Source organism: Diachasma alloeum, unplaced genomic scaffold (assembly GCF_001412515.2).
Source record: "Diachasma alloeum isolate Michigan unplaced genomic scaffold, Dall2.0 Dall_scaffold_01766, whole genome shotgun sequence".
Taxonomy (NCBI): Eukaryota; Metazoa; Arthropoda; class Insecta; order Hymenoptera; family Braconidae; genus Diachasma; species Diachasma alloeum.
In genome coordinates, this window is record NW_021681851.1 from 50,318 (window position 1) to 71,037 (window position 20,720).

Consider the following 20,720-nt stretch of genomic DNA (forward strand, 5'->3'; position numbering starts at 1 on the left):
ACCACAAGTGTTTCGTGTGGATTTTAAAGTAATAATTTTGGGTTAATTTTATTAGCATCCAAGTCTTAAATTGGGACACAGACCCAACGCTAAGGCAGAAGGAAAGAAAATTTGCGTTTTTCAATATGTACTTATTTCACAAGCAACATTACGTATTCGTTTGTTCAATCGTACACTGACATAAAAAACTAGTTTTATCAAGAGAATTTTATTTGAACCAATTATTATTTGCTTGTTAATTTTCAAATAAACATGACCTCACACTGAATACTAGTTATCTCTTCTTGAAATACATTTCATTGGGAGAAATTAAACTTCTCTAGAATTAAAGTTCCTTTTATTTGTTGCAATAATGAGAGTATTTCAGTAGCGATGTGGTAAAATGGTACAAGTCAATTTTGACTATTGACCAGTTTTCAATTAATATCTCGGAATGTATGGGAGTAGCAAAATTTTTTTTATAACCTTTTTTGTTGAGCCGATTGAGTCCTACAACAAATGTAATTACAAATATTTCGCTATCACCCTTAGATTCGGAAATATTCCTCAAAAACTCAACTGGGGGATAAGTCAACTTAAACAGTTTTACCACTTCGCTACTGATTTGATTTCATTCTAGTCAAAAGTTTACTAACTCCAGAAATTCTAACTCTTACTAACTCTAAAAAATTTTCTAAAATTAAGAAAACTTTCAGTATTGGTTTTAGAAAAATTTTGTTCTTAAAAACAATTTCCAAAATCGTTGGTTTTTTTGATCCCATCAAGGATAAAGCTCAAGAAATGGAGTTTCGAAAATCAAGAAACTAGTTTCTAAAGCTAATCCACTTTTGTTTCTCTGTGCTGTACCTGCCTCTTCCATTTAACCCTCGAGAGTACACGGGATTCTTCCGATCACTGCCCTGTTGGACCCTTAAAAATAAAGATCGCTTCAGTTCCCTAATTTAGATTTTGTTTGGAGATACGTTCTTCTGTTATGTTATGTATACGAGATTATATATATATCTTGCTTATTCATTGAATTATTCAGTGAACTTCGCAGCAGGTATCATTTGCTTTTGGTGCTTGAGGGGAAGGTTGATAATACATTTTATGTCAATAAAACTGACCCCAAGCGATTGTATATTCGGGTCAATATTTAGTGAGTCAATATTATTCTAATGCACAGATTATCCCCGCTAGGTAAATGAGTGTTTTTCGGAAAGATTTTTCAACGAGTGCACTACAGAGACGACAATAAATAAGCTAATTATGAAACATTGTTCATAGAAAAGTTTGAAAATGTGTTCTTGAATCAGGATAATAAACAAATTTCCTTGTGATTTCATACCTTAATATCAAGTAGTTCACGCCTTAATATTAAAAAATACTAATTGAGAATCAAAATTTAACTATTCATAGAGAACAAAAAAGTTGTGATTTTTAGGAATATATCACTGATTTTCAGAAAATTTATCCCCAATCTAGGAACCCTACCAATCGTCCACTCGTGCTTCGCACTCGCGATTTTTTAACCTGAAAAACTTGACTCATTCGTTTGTTCGCAATGAACTTATAGGAAAATACCTGATAATTTTGAAGGTATTATGGTACTCCATACGAAAATACTTTGTGGATCGTGTGACGCATTTTACTTCCGAATGGAAGGATTGCACACATCAAATCCGAAATTTCAAATTTTTTAAAGTCAGAATAACTAATTTTGATTGACTTGAAAAAATTGTTTAAACGAATCCAATTGTGATTTAAAATATTCTTCCCAATGACATCTTGACCGAGTTCAATCATGAGATTGATTGCATCATCGGTTGTTGAAAAAATTTATTTTGAAACCAATATTCAGGGAAAGGTAAAAAATTTTAACGTTGGGGCAATGTTGGCTGCCACCGTTGAGACAACGTTGAAAAATTTTCCTCACAGTGAACAGTTCCAACTACGATCCCCTCTTTCATAAATAATTACGACATCACACGAGGCAATGTACATGCACGGAGAGAAATATTCAAGAAAAATTACGGAACATTTCGCGTAATCCGCAAGCGAGAATCGTTTTCAGTGAATTTCTATAGGAATATAAGAGAATAAATCTGAAACGTTCAGTAAATTTTCGGGTCTGTCAACCGAAAAAATACGAAAAAGTCACGTAATTTTTCTGGAAGTTGTAAAATTTAACAGAAACTTCAAGACGTATTATGCCTCAGAACATGAAAATTGTTGAATGTTTAAGAATTTTTACGAAAAGTTCCGGAAGAATTACGGAACGTGTTGTTAAAATCTGCCCCTCACGGTGACTCATGGCTAGGTGTCGGACGGATGAGTAATTTTTACGGAACAGATCGTAGAATTTACTTGACGATTGACACTTTTTATTGAATTTTACTTCGCTCCCAGATTACGTTTCGAAACGTAATTTTTACGTCTTTTTTCTGGTAATTTTTATTGAATATTTCTCTCCGTGTGAACAACCTTGTCCTTTATGAAATGACACACACAGCATTATTTTCACATTAATGCTAATAGGTGTGGGACTCGGACACTGGTGTGAACAGTGTAGCAAACGGCCGGTTGTGTATTAATAGATGACTGCAATTTATGCTTCTTCGACAATGAAAAAAGGCGTTAGAGTAATAAAAGTGTGGAAAATGGTTTATCGAATTCCAATTCGGACGATTACTATCGGTATTTGCTTCTGTGCTTTAGTTCCAACTCGACGAGTTCACTTCTTTCGAGAATACCCAGACACTCAGGTCATCCCAAAAATAAAGTGTTGACCCAATGGTTTACTAATATTGAATTACTAAGATATTTAATTTGGTTTGAGCGTGTCGTTCATTATCATGGAGGGCAAATCGATAACGTGGATTATTTAATCCAGACAGCGACCGTAATTGAACTTTACATTATTTAATTGCCTACGGTTGTATAGATTTTTTTTCTTTTCGTACCCGACTGCTACATGCGATGGCTGTTCTTCCGCTCGATCTCTCGTCTTCGTCGTACGTCCGCGTGTTCGTCACCCTGAAAACACAATAAGATGGTGGAATTTAAAGTAGGATAAACATAACTTGAATTTTGAAGATTGAGAGGAGACAACTACGAATTTTAAAAGTCGCGGGCTATTGGAATGAGATTTTTAATGCATTGAAGATCGATTATATTTGTCTAAAAACGAATAATTAGTGCAAAAAATTAATTGTTTATTGTTCGATTGCCCGGTAGGCGCTTCAAATGTTTAAAATAGTTCAGGACCTCCAATTTTTGAGTTACAGAGGTTTTTTCTACTCCTACACAGCTAATTTCGTTTTTTTTTAATAAAAAATTGCACCATTCATGTAAAATAGCCAGAAAAGTGTTTCTGAAAGAATCGAGAATACATTTTAAATATTTTGAGAATCATTTTTTGACTATTTTACAGGAATGGTGCAATTTTTTAAATGAAAACAAACCGAGATTAGTTGTGTACGAGTCAAATTAAATTTCGTATCAGCCCGGGTTGTACCAAGCGCTCTCAAGTCTAATATAAGGGTCAGACACTAAGTGTGAGAATATAAGGATCAAAAAGTGGACGTTAATAAACGAGGGCCGGAATATTAGAGTCAAAAACTGAGGTCAGAATGTTAGGGTTGAAAAAAGAGGGTCAGAATATTAGGGTCAAAAAATTAGGGCCAGAAATAAAAGTAAAAACAGTGGGTGTCAGGCAATGAGGGTCATATAAGAGCTAAAAACGGTGATCAAGCATAATATATGACATATTTAGACCCTCATTGCCTGACTGAATGTATTTCCGGCTTTTCTTGATTTCTACCAATCGTCAGGGAATAATAGACTTGAAATTGAGAATTCTCATTGATATTTCCATAAATTTCTGAATTTTCAATGACGAAATTCCTTGAAATTTCAGTGGAACTAAAATGTGATAGAAATTTTCAAAAAGTGTGTCGAAAATTTAAGTCAAAAATTGTTAACAGTGTAATTACTACTAAACTATCCGTGAAAAGCCAATTTCTTTCTATAACACGATACTTTAAAAATATTGATATTATGGGCTCAATGACCAAAAGTCTCTACAACCAATTAATTACATTTTAATTGAAATATCGAAGCCAACATTTTCATAGTGCCCGAACACGACCAGAAAACTCTCACATAAAAACCACATCAACCACCGGACACGCACATCCTCTGGTATACGAATGCTCATGGCCGATTATCGAATGAGCGGAGGGACTGATATTTGATAAGACCACTCGACGACCCTAATGAGCCTGATAACGACTATTTGTAGACTGAGTAAATTCATTCAACTCTAACGAGACTTTAAAAAATATTCTCCATCGTGCTGCACTCTTTTTCCCTCTCCACTGTTCTGTCAACATAATTAGAAACAATGTCGAGTTGCATGAACACCGGAGGGGGCAAAGTTAAACACTCCACTGTTCTCGGGAAATTGTAAATTTAATTCTCCTCTCCCCCCCCCCCTCCCACCTCTCATCCAGTTTTTGTCAGTCATAGAAGTGGTTAAAAGTTTCATCCCACTTTTTCAGTCATGAAAGTGAATTCTCAAATTTTTATCCCGAGCTCAATGGCTCTGCATGTAATGAAGTTAAAGGACAAAGAGTTTAGGCATGTGTGTATGTGTGCTACTCTGCGTCCGCGGATATCAGTTACGAAATAATTTTTCATTAAAGACATCCGAGTAACTTTTACTGGGAGAAAAATGAACATGTTCTCAACCATGTCTGCTTGGGCTAAAAAATCGCTACACTGATAGAATGATTCATTTATTCCAAACGAGATTCGTTAACTATTAACGAATGGTAGAGTTGAATATGACCAAATGAATATTCGTTAATAGTTAACGAATGGTTCACTTGAATGGCGAAAGTCAAGTCAAACAAGGCTCCTCAAATGTACATTCGTTAACTATTAACGAATGAACATTTGGTGGGACCGAATAGACCCTAACCTCCAACCAAAATCCATTCGTTAACAATAATTAATCCGTTCTATCAGTAGTTGCAAATTAAGGATGTTTATCCAAAATCGCACGTATTAAAAAAAAATTGATTTTCGACAAAACTGAAATCTTGCTTGAAAAAAAGTTGCCAATTTGAACGAAGTACTTGGATATCCTTAAAACCACGCAATTTTTCCAGAGCGCTCCGTAATTTTTACCCGAATCTCCTGTGAAAAATTACAATACCGTCTCTGAAATTTTCTGAGTCGATTCCGTAATCCGTGAGCGAACTGTGAGTTCCGTAATTTTTACTGAACAGTTCTCTCCGTGTATAATTTCCATTACCTTCTAAAGGCATAAATTCAGTAAAATCAAGTATTGCCTTTTTTAATGACAATGATTATAAACAATTGATTGAAAAAAGGAATATTGAATCTGACAGGAAAAAAGGGTACTGAAACGGCATCAACACTGCGGGCGCTTGAGGCCGGGGTGGCGTTAGTATCAGGAAATACTTTGTGGACCGTATGATATAGGCGAGCGAAGCGCGGTTTATCGGGTCTAATCACATAATTTTTTTCTCTCAGTGTACTATATAGATTTGGAGGTTTCCCATTATTAATGTTTTTAACTGGAATACGTGAGAAAAACTCTATCGATAATCATCATCATTTATAGGACCTTCTGATATGGGAGCGATAAGTGGTTAACTATGATAAGCATGAAGTTTAATCACCCAAATACCGTGAGTGTCCCAGTCACGGAACAGGCCCCCTTCGCTGAGCGCCTTCGGGTCCCTATATGCAATTGCAATTTTTTGTTTGACAATGTATTGCAATACATCGTTTTAAATATTCGCTTCATGAAATTGGAGATTCCTTGAATTTCATAAAAATCTAAATAATAATACATCAATTAATTCATTAATTTATATAATTTAATATATTATATTATTATTTATTATATTATATATATATATAATATAATATATATATTTATATAATTTTTGAGACTGGAAAAGTACGCCATAACATTTCTAATTTGATGAAAAAAATATTTTGAAACATGAATGATTTATTTAGTCAATTTTGGTGTTCTTTTCAACTGAGTTGTCCACTTGATAAATTAAATATCCTTAATAATTTTTCGTGAATGAATCTCAGCCGCCAGGAAAGTATTTCTACATTTCCTTCGCGGACTGTAATTGACGCAGAGATTACCCGATATTCAAAACAGAAAATAATTCATGCACGTAATTTTCTTGAATTCAACGACACGTTCTGATGTCACGAACGAGATGGGATTTTTTCAAAGAAATAAATAATTGAATTCCTACTTCTCGCTCAATCGTAACATTGCCGAGTTTAATGATATGACCCAGGATAGAGCGTGAACGTTTTATCGAGCAGTGTATGGCAACTTTTCAGCACGTATAACTCATACACTTGAATCACGATAGCATTAATTTTCACATGTCACGTTCAACGAACCGGGTCTATTAAATCCAGATTTATTCTTTTCATTTCGCCGTGCTCTCACTCGTTCAAACACCAGGAATTGGGAATAGTCAGGGGAATACTCATGAATAAAGATGGAGAATTCTCTGAATACTTTAAATTCATTTTTTTACAAATTCACACGGAGGAAAGGGCTTCCGCAAATCACGCACGGAAATTTTTTCGTTGAATCTGAACGACTTTGTGAAACATGTGATTGCACAGCTATTTGACATTTTACATTTCGAACAATTTTTTTTTCATCGCACAATAAAATTTCTCATCTTATTCTCAATTTAAGAACAATTGTTCATCCTTTGAAAAAAGCCCAAACATGGCACTTTGGCTTCGGGTAAAAAAAAAAAATTATTTCTACATTTCTGGGGTCAGTGAGGGGCGTAGTGACATTAGGCGGGCCAGAAAATACAGAATCAACGTTCACTCGGCGGAAATCTTCTATTTTGGCGAAAGTCCCAATTTCCCCTGAAAAATCCAAGATGACACTTTGGCCCCAGGTGAAAAAAAAAATTTATTTCGACATTTCTGGCGCCTCCGAGTGTTTCATTAGCATCAGAAACGTTAATCGATATAAAGATTAAGGAATGTAATCGAAACTAACTTTCATTTTTGAGGCATTGCAGAGGCTCCAATAAGCCTTGGCGTACTGAGCCTCAAACTCAAAGCCTGGACTAGGCCTGAATTGAACCTCGGCAATGGCCCCTTGAATCGCCGTCATTTCAGGCTCGAGTGAACGATGAAATCAAGCCCGTCCCAGGCCTGAGTCCCTGACCCTCGCCAAACTTAGCCTCGCACAGGATTGTTTCCATCGTCAGCCTATATAATTCCTACCTGGGCAGAAGACGATGCACTGAAACGATAGCAGTATTGTCATATTGGGTGGAAATGACAGTTAACCGGTTTGAAAAGCGTAATTGGATTCGACTGTTCACGTTTATTTCCTTTCCCAAAGCGTTTGTCGTTTCTGCACAAAACAGAATGTCCCGTGGTTGTTGAATGTATGCGACACCAGTCGCAACATTTATGTTCTCCTCTCTGTTTTCTCAGTTTATACTCGTCGCTCTATCTCCACCTGACTCTGGCTATCTCTAACACTAACGGTGGAGGGTGACATTCTATAGACGAGTGGCTACAGCCACACTAGCCACAATCACCGCACAATGGTAATAGCCGTTGGGTTGTACGCTTTGAAGCAAAATGTATGTCCACTGACATGCTTCCCCCCAAAACTCCTACCCCAATGTACGCATTATGTACGTGAATACGAGTGTTAGAAAATGAATGCATTGGAATCCTCACTACCACATTCAGCATGATATTCATATTCCAATATGCATCTGCTCCACTGATTTTTCAGGGTTGAATCGCTTTCGAGTGTGAGTGACATTTTACTGAATCAATGGGGACGATTGGGTTACGTCAAAGACAATTATCGAATTCATTTACACGATTGCTCGGGCGGTAATTGCGCAGCGTGAATTAATCGCCAAAATGAAGTGTTTTCGATCGGCAATTATTCGAAATTGGCACAGTTAAGTTAAACCACAGGGTCCACGGAGAGAATAAATTAGTTCTGCCGAAAAGTTATATGTTACACGTGAGAATACTTGATGGAGTGGAGCGGATGTACTTGAGGGGAATTAGTCAATTTGATGAAAGGAAATTTTAGATCTTTCTCTAAAATTATATTTCAAAGATACCGGAAATTGCATGCCAATGTTTTTCAACAGTGGGGCATGATGGAAACATCGTTTGAATGAATAGCATGATTCTCAAACTACAATGAGAAAATTTTTTTCTAAGATCTGAAACATATTTTCTTGAGACAAGTAAATTTACTTCAATTGCTTAATTCTCATGCTTTAAAGTAGCTCTACCCCTACGGCTGGACTCGTTGAGTGCTTTTGAAAAAAAAAGATTCTAAAAATAATTTTTTTGATGTCTAAATTATTAAAATAATTTATAAAGGACATAAGCATAAGAATTATTTAGTCATTAATTGTTTTCAATAAAAGTGTGAAGAAATAGATTTTCAATTGACTAGCCTGGAACAATTAGTGGCAACACTGCAGGATAATGTGACGGGTGAGAGAAGTGAGAGAGGTCCCGCCAAGTGACAGCTGACCGAGCCGTCGTTGCCACGTCTACTCCTGTTCACAGTCTCCCGTGATTCTGGTTGGAAATTTTTAATAATAAATAACAGGTGCCAATATTTTTTATTATTTTTTTCTCGTTTTTAGGAAAAAAAATTAGATTTTAATCTTTGTTTTAACCGGAGCTGTGTCAAATTTAGCGTTCTTCACATAAGACCCTGTGTTAAATAATGAATTTTCAATATTTTCATTTATAAAAACTTGAACGACAATTAAATGAGGAAAAAAATTACGATTCCGAATCACATAGAGTTTTTAGGCGATTTGTTGTAGTTTAAAAAAAAAAAGCCTCAAAACTAAAACTATTCATTTCATCTTTTATTTGCGTTTAGTCAATTATTTATGTCATTTTTTATTTGCGTTAATCTATACTGATATTCATATTCGAGAAAGTTGTTTACTAGTCTACTATCTCCATATCACTTATCAATTGATTCGATGTGTCTAGTTTATTGTCTAGATTTAATTTGAGAAGTAAAAGTTGAGGGTCCACGATCTCCCATATATCCACGGTAGAAACTACATTTAATCCACGGGAAAACGTCCCGTATATCCACGGTCAAAGTTACCGTGGAGCGTGTGAATAGATACTGCCATAATTTATTCGAGTTCCGTGAAGTGCACACATTGAGATTTTTATTAATAGGTCTCACGAGAACAATTACTACTACAAAAATGATCATGTTTTGGTGGATCCGTTCTTTTTTGGTCACAAGTAGTGATTCAACACGACAAAAGATCTCTTCAAGGGAACATATAATTTTTCGGAAGAATTACTTTTTTCTCTCAGTGAGTGTGCGTGTGTGCAGAATTCTGTTAATTAATCGGAACGTGCATAGCAATGAATTATATCCAATTCGATGAAACTCCATTATTTCATTATATTATATCATTCTGAGCACCAATTATTTTCCCATCAGAATTGTGATTCGTTTGGAACCAAAAATGCATTGTTAATTACAGTAGAATTTCTCTATGTTCGTAATTCGAGGGACTGCTGTGATGATACAACCTGGGGAATTGGAAACGATAATCATCAATTTTAATGAGACATTTGCCATGAATCAATATTCAATAACGAATTCCACGCGCGTATTCATTGGAATGCAATAGAATGGTCGATCAATTTCAATCGGGTAATTCGATTGTCTTCGATCAATCAAGTGACAGAGAAAATTAATCAAAGTTACCCCACACTAATTACATACTGTATTAAATGAATTTTCAATGTAATCATGAAAATTTATTCATTAATTAAATTCAATTGCATTAACCAGTTAATCTCAATCACGGAGAAAATTGATCGTTTATAAATTATCTATCGAAAATGCTCGTAATTTTAAAAAATTGCAATTTTTTAATTATTTTATCAATCGTCCTCCAAAAGTGAACTTTGTAAATCACAATAAAATATCCGGAAACTTAGGGTTAAATGGGGCCTAAATGAAAGCTCTGATGTTCGACTACAAACGTAGCATTTCACTGGGGAAAAAATAGCCAAAGTACTCGAATATCCTTAATGGTGCTTAAAAAATTCAAATTTCATAGAATTTTCAATAAAATCTGAAATTTCATCATTTTTGCTTCCGAGTGGAAGCATTGTTTACGTCAAATTCGAAATTTCCATTTTTGATATCAGAATAACTAATTTAGATTTCAAGCGTTCGAACATGCTAGTTATAACCATGTCCGAATGAATGTATGTGACCAATCGTTTTTCGACCACTGAAAAAATAATTGTTTAAATGAATTAAATTGTGATTTAAAGTATTCTTCCCTATATGCCATCTTGACCGAATTCGATCATGAGCCAGAGTATATCATCTGTTGATGAAAAAATTCATTTTAAACCAATTTTTACGGAAAGGTAAACAATTTTAACGTTGAGGCAATGTTGGCTGCTAACGTTACGGTAATGTTCGATCCCAACGTTGGGGCAATGTTGAGACAATGTCGGCTGCCAACGTTGCAGCAACGTGACATTCAATGAATCATTGAAATCAATTTAAAATACATCATCGTATATAGAAATTCCATTCCGAAGCGAATTACTAATTTATTAGCAAAAATATTTTGACCATGTTGAGAAGAAACCCATTTCCCACTTGTTTTCCCCTAAATCGTATTCAATGTCACTCTCTCGAAAATTACAATTCGACTGTCCATGAAATTCATCATTTTTTTCTAGCAGTGTACCTCATGACATCGAGAATGGTGCAGTTCAATTCTTTTAAATTTTGACGGGGAAATCAGTCAAATTCAAAATCTTATAATCACCCCCTCCACCCCTCCACCTAATTCCACCTGAATTCAATGACGTTCTCCTGACAATTATGAGAGCAAGGCGGGATAAAATGGAATGTATGTTGTCGACTCAAGATTCCAATATCTCTGTTTATAAACAAAGATATAATAAATTAAAGCCGATTACAAACGTTCCACTTTGCCCCACCCTCCCCTACTAAATCTTCCCTGAAACGTCATTTTTCTCTACCAGTGTATTCTCTACAAATTCAAACTCAAAAAACCATTACAAAGAACTCGTTTCCCCGCTCTGCGGATCATCTCTGATTAATTTACAAACAATAATTCACTTGTACAACGTATTCAGTATTTTCATTCACCACTCACTCTGTCCGTAAACCCCAATCTGAGAGTCGAAACACGTACACCGTTGCTCTGTATAAAAATCCAAGCGAAATCCTTCAAACACTCAGTCACTGGTGTACGTGAAATAAATAACAGCCGCTGGCCACTTTGAATCACCCGCGTTGCAATATCAAATACAGGGAATGTATTCAGCTCCCGTAATCACTGCACCAGTTGGTACAATTAAAATGAAAGAAAAAAGCGCAATATGCGTTAAAAAGTCTGCCGTTGAAAAATAAAATTGTCAAAAACATTTAAATTTTTCTTTCAAAGTTGCACTTTAATTTCGCTGTTCATTCACTTTTTCTCTTCTCGAAGAAATGAAATTGTTCATCACCTCATGAAATTTTCACATTTTCCGAAATATTCTGTATTCATTATTAGTGCATTAGTCAGTGGTCATGCGGAACAAAAACCGCGCGATACCGAGCCGAATGTCGTGCATCTACTGGACTATTCGTCGGTTGAGTTTGTCAGATGCATGGGCACTAAAATCCGCCCCTCCATTTGCCACATCTGTCGAGACCGGCTTTTATACCCAGTATACCACTGGCCAATGTGCGCTCTTGATTTCGTGTCACGTGAGAAGTTAGTCACGTGGTTTAATTTAACTCACGAGAGCCAAGGGGATGGGTATCACCAGGGCTCTCAAATGTAACTCAATTTCTTCTCTTCAAGGAGTCCCCTGTATCCCCATCCCCCCGTGCCTCCTGTATCTTGGGCCATTTGAACATTGAGAACATTAGGTTTCCTCGTCCCCCATCGATTCCACCTGTTTCCACTTCGTCATTTGGTTTTTTTATTGCTTCCGAGTGGAAGCCTTGTATTTTACCGGTTATTAGATTTTCTAAGTTTGATTGATCCACTATCTGGATCAATCCGAGATATCCCCCTATCTTTTCGTTTTTTAAATTTTTTTATTCTTGTGTGCACGATAACTTGAGAAAAAACGGGGATACCAACACGGAGAGAAATACTCAATAAGAATTACCCATCTTTTCCGCAATTCCGGAGCGAAATATGGTTGTAGGAATTTTTACGCAACTGTCACGGAATTTTTCCAGAGGGTTCCGTAATTTTTATCCGAATCTCCTGTGAAAAATTACGATACCCTCACTTAAATTTTCTGAGTCGATTCGGTAATCGGTGAGCGAATTGTGAGTTCCGGCCAAGCAGTTTCGGAGATATTTAACCTGTTGTTTAAATCTTTTTCATTAAAAGATTGAATATTTTCCTGACACCCTGCAGCATGTGGTTGCGGTTGTATGCCTGTCACAAAGACGGAATTGCTAGAGGTCCATTCGGTAGCTTGCTACCAATGGAATTGGTAGAAATAAAAAAAAGAAAGAGACTAATAACGCAAAAAGTAACGGTCACAAGTCTTCTGTCGGTTAGGCTGGAACCCCTGCTCATTTCTTCTTTGGTGTTCTGATGCCACAATTAACGTTTTAATTGTTTCGGGAAAAATCTCACGAGGTCAATGCGACACATGTACCTATATGTACCCTGCAGATACTGACGCAACAGTGAATCTGTGTCACTCCAAGCATTCCATTACAATGTGCCCATAAATATCGCAGTGAAATTCGATTGATATTGAGTTCAGCGTATTTGGTTACTCCCTGTTGGATACATGCGACAGAATGAATTACACGGAAACTACATGGAGAGAAATTTTTGATTAAAATTATCCTACCCTTCTATAAAAGTGTATCATGAGTCATCGTTTCCTCATTTATATCCCGAAATTTAGTAAAAATTAATACATGATGGTCAAATTTTATTCTACGTTAGGGAAATTTTATCCTAATAAAAATAAAAATTACGGTGCCGGTAGAGTAAAAATTACTGTACCGGTAGGGTAAAATTTATTATGCGTCAGGATAAAAGTTCTCTAACGTTCAATAAAATTTGATCATCATATATTAATTTTTATTAAATTTCGGCATAGAAATGAGGAAACGATGACTCATGATACACTTTTATAGAACGGTAGGATAATTATTATCAAAAATTTCTCTCTGTGTACAAATGAACGAGCAAATAGGAAAAAAATTGGCGACTTGGACTAATGGGGTTGAGGGGGAGTGACGAGGTAACCCTGAGGAGGTCACGCGAACTATTGTCAAAGTAGTGTATTTACTGCTGTGACTTCAGATTCTTTTTCATTTCGATTTGGGGGGAATTACGTAAATTGGTTTCATACTCGCAATATGTTCCATTCCAAAATTTATGTTCCATTTGGGAACAATTGCCTCATTTGTGAACTGCGGGTGGTGAGGGGTCATTGAAGGGACAAGTAATCGGGGGGTTGCGTGAGATTCTTTCATGAAACGTTTGCGTTATGATGCCATAATGCGGACGTTGTCAATCGCCTATAGAACTTATAAACCCTCTACAGGTACTCACAACCCGCCGCATTTCTTTATTGTAATTTCAATTTTTTTTAATAGTGTATCTGCGATTCTAATAACAATACTTCCGAGTTAATGCTGTTTTTTTCCACGCAGGTTGCGCAATTTTTCAAAATGTAATTTCCTGAGTCTATTAGGTAAAGCCTTCGTGTGACATGCAATTGAGATTTTTACAATGTCACAAATTATTTTTCCTTCGATAATTGAAAAAGAGTAAAAAGGATGAAAATCTTTCGGTGTTGTTAACCGAGTTTTATGAGACTCTTCGATCATAAAAAAGGCTTTGGCGTTTCTTTCTTTTTACAGATTTCCGTGGTTTCTGCAGTGGCGACGATGGTTACATGATATAACGAGGCGACACCACAGCTTAATCGAGCGTGTGCGCCGCTGCTGCAGGACGGAGTGTGAAAAATAATGGAAAAAAAGGTAGGCTACCCTGGCTGCTAACTAATCGCGTGACCGAGTCGCTCACTGGTAAATCTAAAACTTCAATTTTTCTTTTTTACTTCATTCTGAATAGAAACGACACGGGTATTGATCGTTATACATTCATTTTCGGTATTGCATGACTGTATCTTTATTTTCAGCACGCAATGCTACCCCATTTGAGGATTTCGCCGACGTTCTTGTTTGTGTCGATAGGCATTTGGTTTCAGTTTGAATATTCACATTGGCAATTCGGGTAATGAACTGATGTGTCGGTTGAGTCAGCGTTGCTTTCGATGGATGACAATGAGAACGGTCATCTACTACGCCGCGGTATAGCTGTGGTAATATTAATGGCTTGTGTCATTGCTCCAAGCTCACTAACGAATGATTTTGTTGAAAAGTTAAATTCTACCAATCATATTTGTTTCAGACTAAAAAATGCTCGGAATTATCACATAAAATCTCGCTATCAATTCTTGCCTGAAACTTAATTTTTTAACTGTCCGATAACAGAAAATTATTTGGCGGAAGTCATTCGGGTGATGGGCGCGTTGGCAAGTTTCCCTTTGCAACGGAAAACCGTTGGAATGCGAAATTTATCCAAAAACGTAGGGTCGAGTGGGGCCTCGTCGAACCCCCAATGTTTAATTACAAATACCAAAGCACTTGGTTATCCCCAAACCACCGAAGAGCAGCCGTTAAATGAATCATTAAAACTCCAATTTTATCGATCTCATGTCTCCCTGGTAACACGTAACAACGTATAGAGTGTCTGCGTGCAATTAAACGATACAAAAATCATTCTGGCTCAGTTCACGTGGGTTTGTCCTTCCCCCTGAGTAAAACTTTATGATAATACGAGTGTTTCGTGCCAGTGGAGCATTTTGCCAGAATTTCTTTCATCCGCTATTACGTTTTTTTAGTCTCTAGGTTCAGTCAATAAGTAACAGCTCTTCTCCTATTTTTATTCGCTCGTGATAAGTCCCCTTCAACCTCTGACCTTCACCAGTTCTTTTCGAGAATCGTTTCTTTTATTTACAGTTTTTTTATTATTCATGGATTTGAGAGGTCATTCTTTAACTCATTGTCAGTGTCATTCCACAATGGATGAGCGGATATTTTCCGTTTTATCTTACTTCTCTTGGATGATAGCTCTTGCCTCAAGTGGACTCTACGTTTTATCTCAAGATGAATGAACGTATGGGGGGCTTACACGTCATGGCGGTCTCTCCGCTGTTGAGATGGTCAGGGCTTTACCAGTGGATTTCACCGCACATCTGGCGAAAGAGTTCCGGGAATGAAATTGACGGTAATTTTATGCTTCTTGTCGTAAGTTCTTATCGTCCTTGACGGCTGGAGTTGAAGTTACATCTGAATTCATTTGGAGATGATATATATTTTTTGAGGGATACGGTTCAGGTCTTGTGGGTCAGAATAAGGGCCATGAGGGTCAGAAGGGTAGGAATAAGGGTCACGAGGGTCAGATTAAGGGTCACAAGGGTAGAATAAGGGTCCAAATAGAGGTCACAAGAGTTAAATTAATGCTTATATGGGTCAGATTAAGGGTCACAAGATTAAGGGTCAGTTTGAGAGTTTAAATAAGAGTTACAAGAGTCAGAATAAGGATCATGGGGATCATATGGCGGTTGGCGAGCGAAGCGAGCAGGGGGCGTAGTCCCCTAGTTTCATTGACAAAAATCACCGATAATCAAGCTCGTTCCAGTCAGTGTCCAGTATCACTAATAAATTTGACAGATCCCTGAAGATCAGTGGCATATCCCTGAGAATCAAAAGTTCTTTCCTCTGTATAAAATCAGCACAAAACCGTATGAATTACCTCCAAGGGAGGGAGAAAAATCCTCTATGTGTAAATTTTATTCGTTCCTCTACGATTACATCTGATGCATCGATACGTTATGAGGCTCGCACGTTGAAAGCAACGTGAAAATATAAAGAAGTACGTACTGCAGTGGGATTTTGCAAAATGGAAAAATTCCCCCGAGGCAACTATCCGCATGAGTGGAACTTTGCGACATTCTCTCTCTACAAGAGTATTCCATTCAATACGAAACTTTAAAATCGCTCCTGGTTATGTATTATATATCTGTAATGTGTCTGTTGTGCATGAAATCCCCACGCGACGACGAAGTAGTTTCGTTTTTACAGAAGACTGTGTTCAGCCTGGGCACTTTACTTTGCTCTCACCCACTGCAGTTGGGCCCTGGGGCTCTCAGACTCTGGTATATCCCGTACCACCCCATTACTCTCTATTCTCTGCATTCACCCTTTTACCCCTTGCCACTCCCTCTGCCCCACTCAATTCTAGTCCTTAGAATTTACTTCGGTTTTAATTTTTTATTACCTGCATTTTTTGTTTTAATTTCCTTTACCACTGCCGAGGTCATATTTACGACCCAAGGAGTGTGTACTTAGGGGCTTTAAATTTCCGTAGATTTTAATGACGGGAGATTTTCTTCGGTTTCACGCTCCGGGGAACTGCTGAGGTAGTTTTAAATGCAGAGAGCAATTTCTCTTTTTTGCTTTCGTTTGCGATGATGTGGAGTGTATCAGCTCTGTTGATTTTTCTACTCTTAGTTTTTTTTTCCTATAATCCTCTTTAAACTGTCGGCCAATCCTGATATTGACATATCATGGCAATTTTAACGTTATTTCAAGGGAGAATGAGGGTTTTCGAATTGAGAATGAGATGAAAAGTCCATAGGTAGGTGTAATGAGAGAAAAATTTCCTAGTATGTAGACCTTATTTACTTGAGAGAAGTAAATTATTCTGGATGGCTTAAATCTTCAGAATGTCTTGAATGTACAAAGCGATGATGTGGAGTGTATCAACTCTGTTGATTTTTCTACTCTTAGTTTTTTTTTCCTATAATCCTCTTTAAACTGTCGGCCAATCCTGATATTGACATATCATGGCAATTTTAACGTTATTTCAAGGGAGAATGAGAGTTTTCGAATTGAGAATGAGATGAAAAGTCGATAAATACATGCAGTGAGAGAAAAATTTTCTAGTTTGTGAACCATATTTACTTGAGAGAAGTAAATCATTCCGAATGGCTTAAATCTGCAGAATCTCTTGAATGCATAATGCTAGACTGCCGATTGAGCATGAACTCAACCAGAATGTTTCTACTCATATTAACTTTCGTGTAGAATTCAGTTCAGATTTTAATCTTCAGAATGCAAGTGATATTTATACTACTTTAATTGGTGAATCACCGTATCTTCTCGGAGAGGTAATTAATGAAAATCAAGGAACATCAGAACAGATGAGAAGCTGATAATCAGGAGACAATCCAGACCTACAATTTAACAAATCAATGTGTCACATCGACAGGGGCTTCTCTTTCGAGGCTTATCTTCCAAGGTTCAACATGTATCCCGGGAAGTATACTTAGACGTCTCTTCCAATTCCACATTGTGCAGGAATTTAAAGATTCCGTCGTGTAACTTCAAGATATTTGACATACCCCATCAGCTCGAGATCAAGATTTCTCACTTTATAGATTTATTGATTGAGGACTCCTTCAGTTTAAAAATACTTCTCTAACTCCCATATTCAAGCCTGAACTGAAGGCTTTCAACTCGGAAGGAAAAAATGAGAAAAAGGGCGATGGTAATGATTTCCGTAATTTTCATAATTATATGTTGGCCAGACTCGTTGTTATGTATAAGATGGGAATTACCAACATAAATATAGTGTTAACGGAGAGTACAATAGGGGTCGTAGCGTCAGCAAATACCATAAGGGTCGTACCACTTTAACAAAACACTCACAGAGATTAAAGCACTCGTTTAATTTTGATAAGTACAGCTTCTGGACACAGATAAAGAGAAATTCCTTAGAAATGTTTCACGTATAAAGAAGTGATTCAATTCAAGTGTGAATTGCAGAACTGATGTTAACAATCTGTTATCGTCTTATAACTCGAAGAATTGTGAATTTATTTGGTTTGACGGTTTACCTACTGACTCACGTTTTTTTGTCCTACACTGAGAGAAAACTTTTTTATATCTAGACCATATTTACTTGAGAGAAGCAAATTATTTTCAATGGTTTAAATCTCAGAATGCTTGTGGTTCACGGATCTCGAATGAATTCTCATTTATCACTGTCGTTACGCGTTATATCATGAATGTATTACATATCGAAATAAAAAAAATTTTAAAATTACTATATTATAGAAAAATTACTATATCGTCACTTAAATTTTTGTGAGTCGATTCCGTAATCGATGAGTGAAGTGAGAGTTCCGTAATTTTTACTGAACATTTCTCTCCGTGTGGGAGAATTAAACAGTTGAAGAAAAATTACTTGTCTCAAGAAAATATGTTTCAGATATTAGAATTTTTTTTATCAGTGTAAGTCGAAAACTCTTTTAATATCGAAGAATCTGACGATTGATGGCCATCTTTGGTCTAATGTCTTAAATTAAGACGGCTTGAAGACACTAATAAATTGTTTTCACAGTGCTGTATTAATTTCTCATTTTCGAAAGAATATCTTACATTTTCGCTCGATCCGAAGAAAGTTGAAAATCCCCGGGTATCCATTTACCAAGAGGAGAAAAGGCAGAAAAAGGAACTGCCACTGCAGTGACAATACGTGAAACCTGGGGAAAAACAAATAGAAGATGGAAGTACTTTTCTTCCTTACACCTCTGGTTACTTTTTTGTCTGATGTGGATGTCTCCTCGCGGTAGTTTGGAAAAATCACCGGGTTTCGAAATGCCATTGTATATATGTACGGCTGAAGGAAGAAAGAATGAAATAGAGATGGAAAGAAATGTGGAGAAAAAGGGGGCTTTTCAGACTGATACTTTTGTCGGTGGAAGAGAAAATGCTCGAGCGTTCTTCAAGACGACTTTATGCAACGAATTTTATATAATATTTCTGGATGCCAGTTTCGTTGGATTATCACTGTGACGGTGACATGACATTCATGCTATTCTCAATGGAAATTATTCCTTACCGTTTTTCTGGAACGTAAGAATTTTCCTCCAAGAACAATTCCTTTTCTTTGAGAGCTTCACGAGATTGAAGGATAGTGAGGGAGCTCTTGCAGAGACAGGGAAATTTAATTTGAAATTGCAAATACGAGACGCTAGTAGTTTTTTGCATTTCACAGACATTAATTTCACTGAGAGAAATTTTGTCGGTTGCACGGAGATAAATTTTCATTAAAATTTATTTTTAAATTGTAGTAATTGTGTAGCGTACATTGTTGGAATTTTCTGTCTACAGTTTTGGAAGATTTCTTGAAAATTTTTATCAAGTTCCATTGGAATTTCATAGATTTTTGTCACTGAAAATTCAAAATTTGACGAAAAGTGTGAAATTCAGTTCAATTATTTTTTGAAAGTTGATAGAATTCACGAAAAATCATTCCCGAAAAATTCATATATTCTAGAATTTTTTCAGAAATTAAAAATTTAGCGCTATTTAATACGGAATATTGATGTTTTTATTGAAAAGTAAAGTAAGTTGGAAATTTCTCGTCTTCTTGCTGCTCAAAAATAAAACATTTGAAATCTCATGATTTCAGTAGCGAAACGGTAAACTGGGTTAAGCGGATTTTGACTTTTGGCCAGTTCGACTTTTGGCGAAAATTCTACAATTTACATGAATTTTCAAATGAAAATCAATATTCACTGTCAAATTCCCTTCAATTTTCAGAGAAATTCTTTAAAATTCTTGGAATTGCCGGAATTTTTTAAGGAATTCAAGGAGAAATTTCTCTGAATTATTTTATTTTTCATTATAGTTTTCCCGGAATAATTGAACTCAAAGTTACAGTCTCCACGGTTTTTCCCAGGAAATTATGAATTTTCAATGACACAAAATCCTTGCAATTTCAGCGGAAAATTGTTAAGAATCTAATCGAAGTCAAAAGCAAATTAAATAATAAGAATTTAACATATAGATAATATTTAATAGATGACAATAAACATTTCGAAGAAATGTAATTCACATTCTAACGTGTGGTCTAGAAGGAATTGATTTCTAATTATGATTAAAACCTCATTCAGCGAGCATAAAAATTAGACCATAAGCGAATAATTTATTCCAATATTAAAATTCAACAGTTGACAAAGCAGTATTTCTTCTTTCAATGAGAATGACTATAAATAATCGATTGAATAAAGTAGATCTGACCGGAAAAAGGGCATCAGCGTGGCGCTAGTAATCGAAATTTGTTGGTTTTCACATCGTAATTCTCCACTTTATATTCCTCCCACGTATGGATCCTGAATCGAAGATTCCTCTTTCATCTTAAAATTTTCTATAAGAATTCTCTCCAGTAGAGAAACCGTATCTCCTGCCCGAGTCGAATAATTGGACCTGACAAGTTCTACTTAGGTCTTTACGTTCAGAACTGGATAGGTCTTGGGAAGCCTCTTCCCAAGTGCCAACGTTCCAAGTGTAGTATCAAAATACAACTGCGTGAAATACACAGCAGTATAAAACTTCAACTGCGTGAAATACACAGCAGTATGAAAATTCGGCTGCGTGAAACACACAAACTTCACGCATGCGTGGCGTATATGGAGTGTACGGGAGTGATTCACGCAATGGTGCGAATAGTCAC

At 36.3% G+C, this 20,720-nt stretch overlaps 1 protein-coding gene across 3 annotated transcripts in view; it reads right to left on the reverse strand.

Annotated features, from left to right (window-relative positions):
- LOC107046716 (galactosylgalactosylxylosylprotein 3-beta-glucuronosyltransferase P) overlaps positions 1–20,720 on the reverse strand; it is a 47,025-nt gene that overhangs the window by 10,431 nt on the left and 15,874 nt on the right. The window contains exons 1-3 of one of the 3 annotated variants that reach the window (XM_015269398.1): positions 7,401–7,456; positions 7,070–7,318; positions 2,943–3,015 (exon numbers count right to left, since the gene is read on the reverse strand). The gene's annotated coding sequence lies outside the window, so the exon portion shown is untranslated. Of the gene's footprint in view, positions 1–2,942; positions 3,016–7,069; positions 7,319–7,400; positions 7,457–11,252; positions 11,705–20,720 lie in introns of those variants that run through there. The other 2 variants (XM_015269396.1, XM_015269395.1) reach the window with 2 other exon arrangements.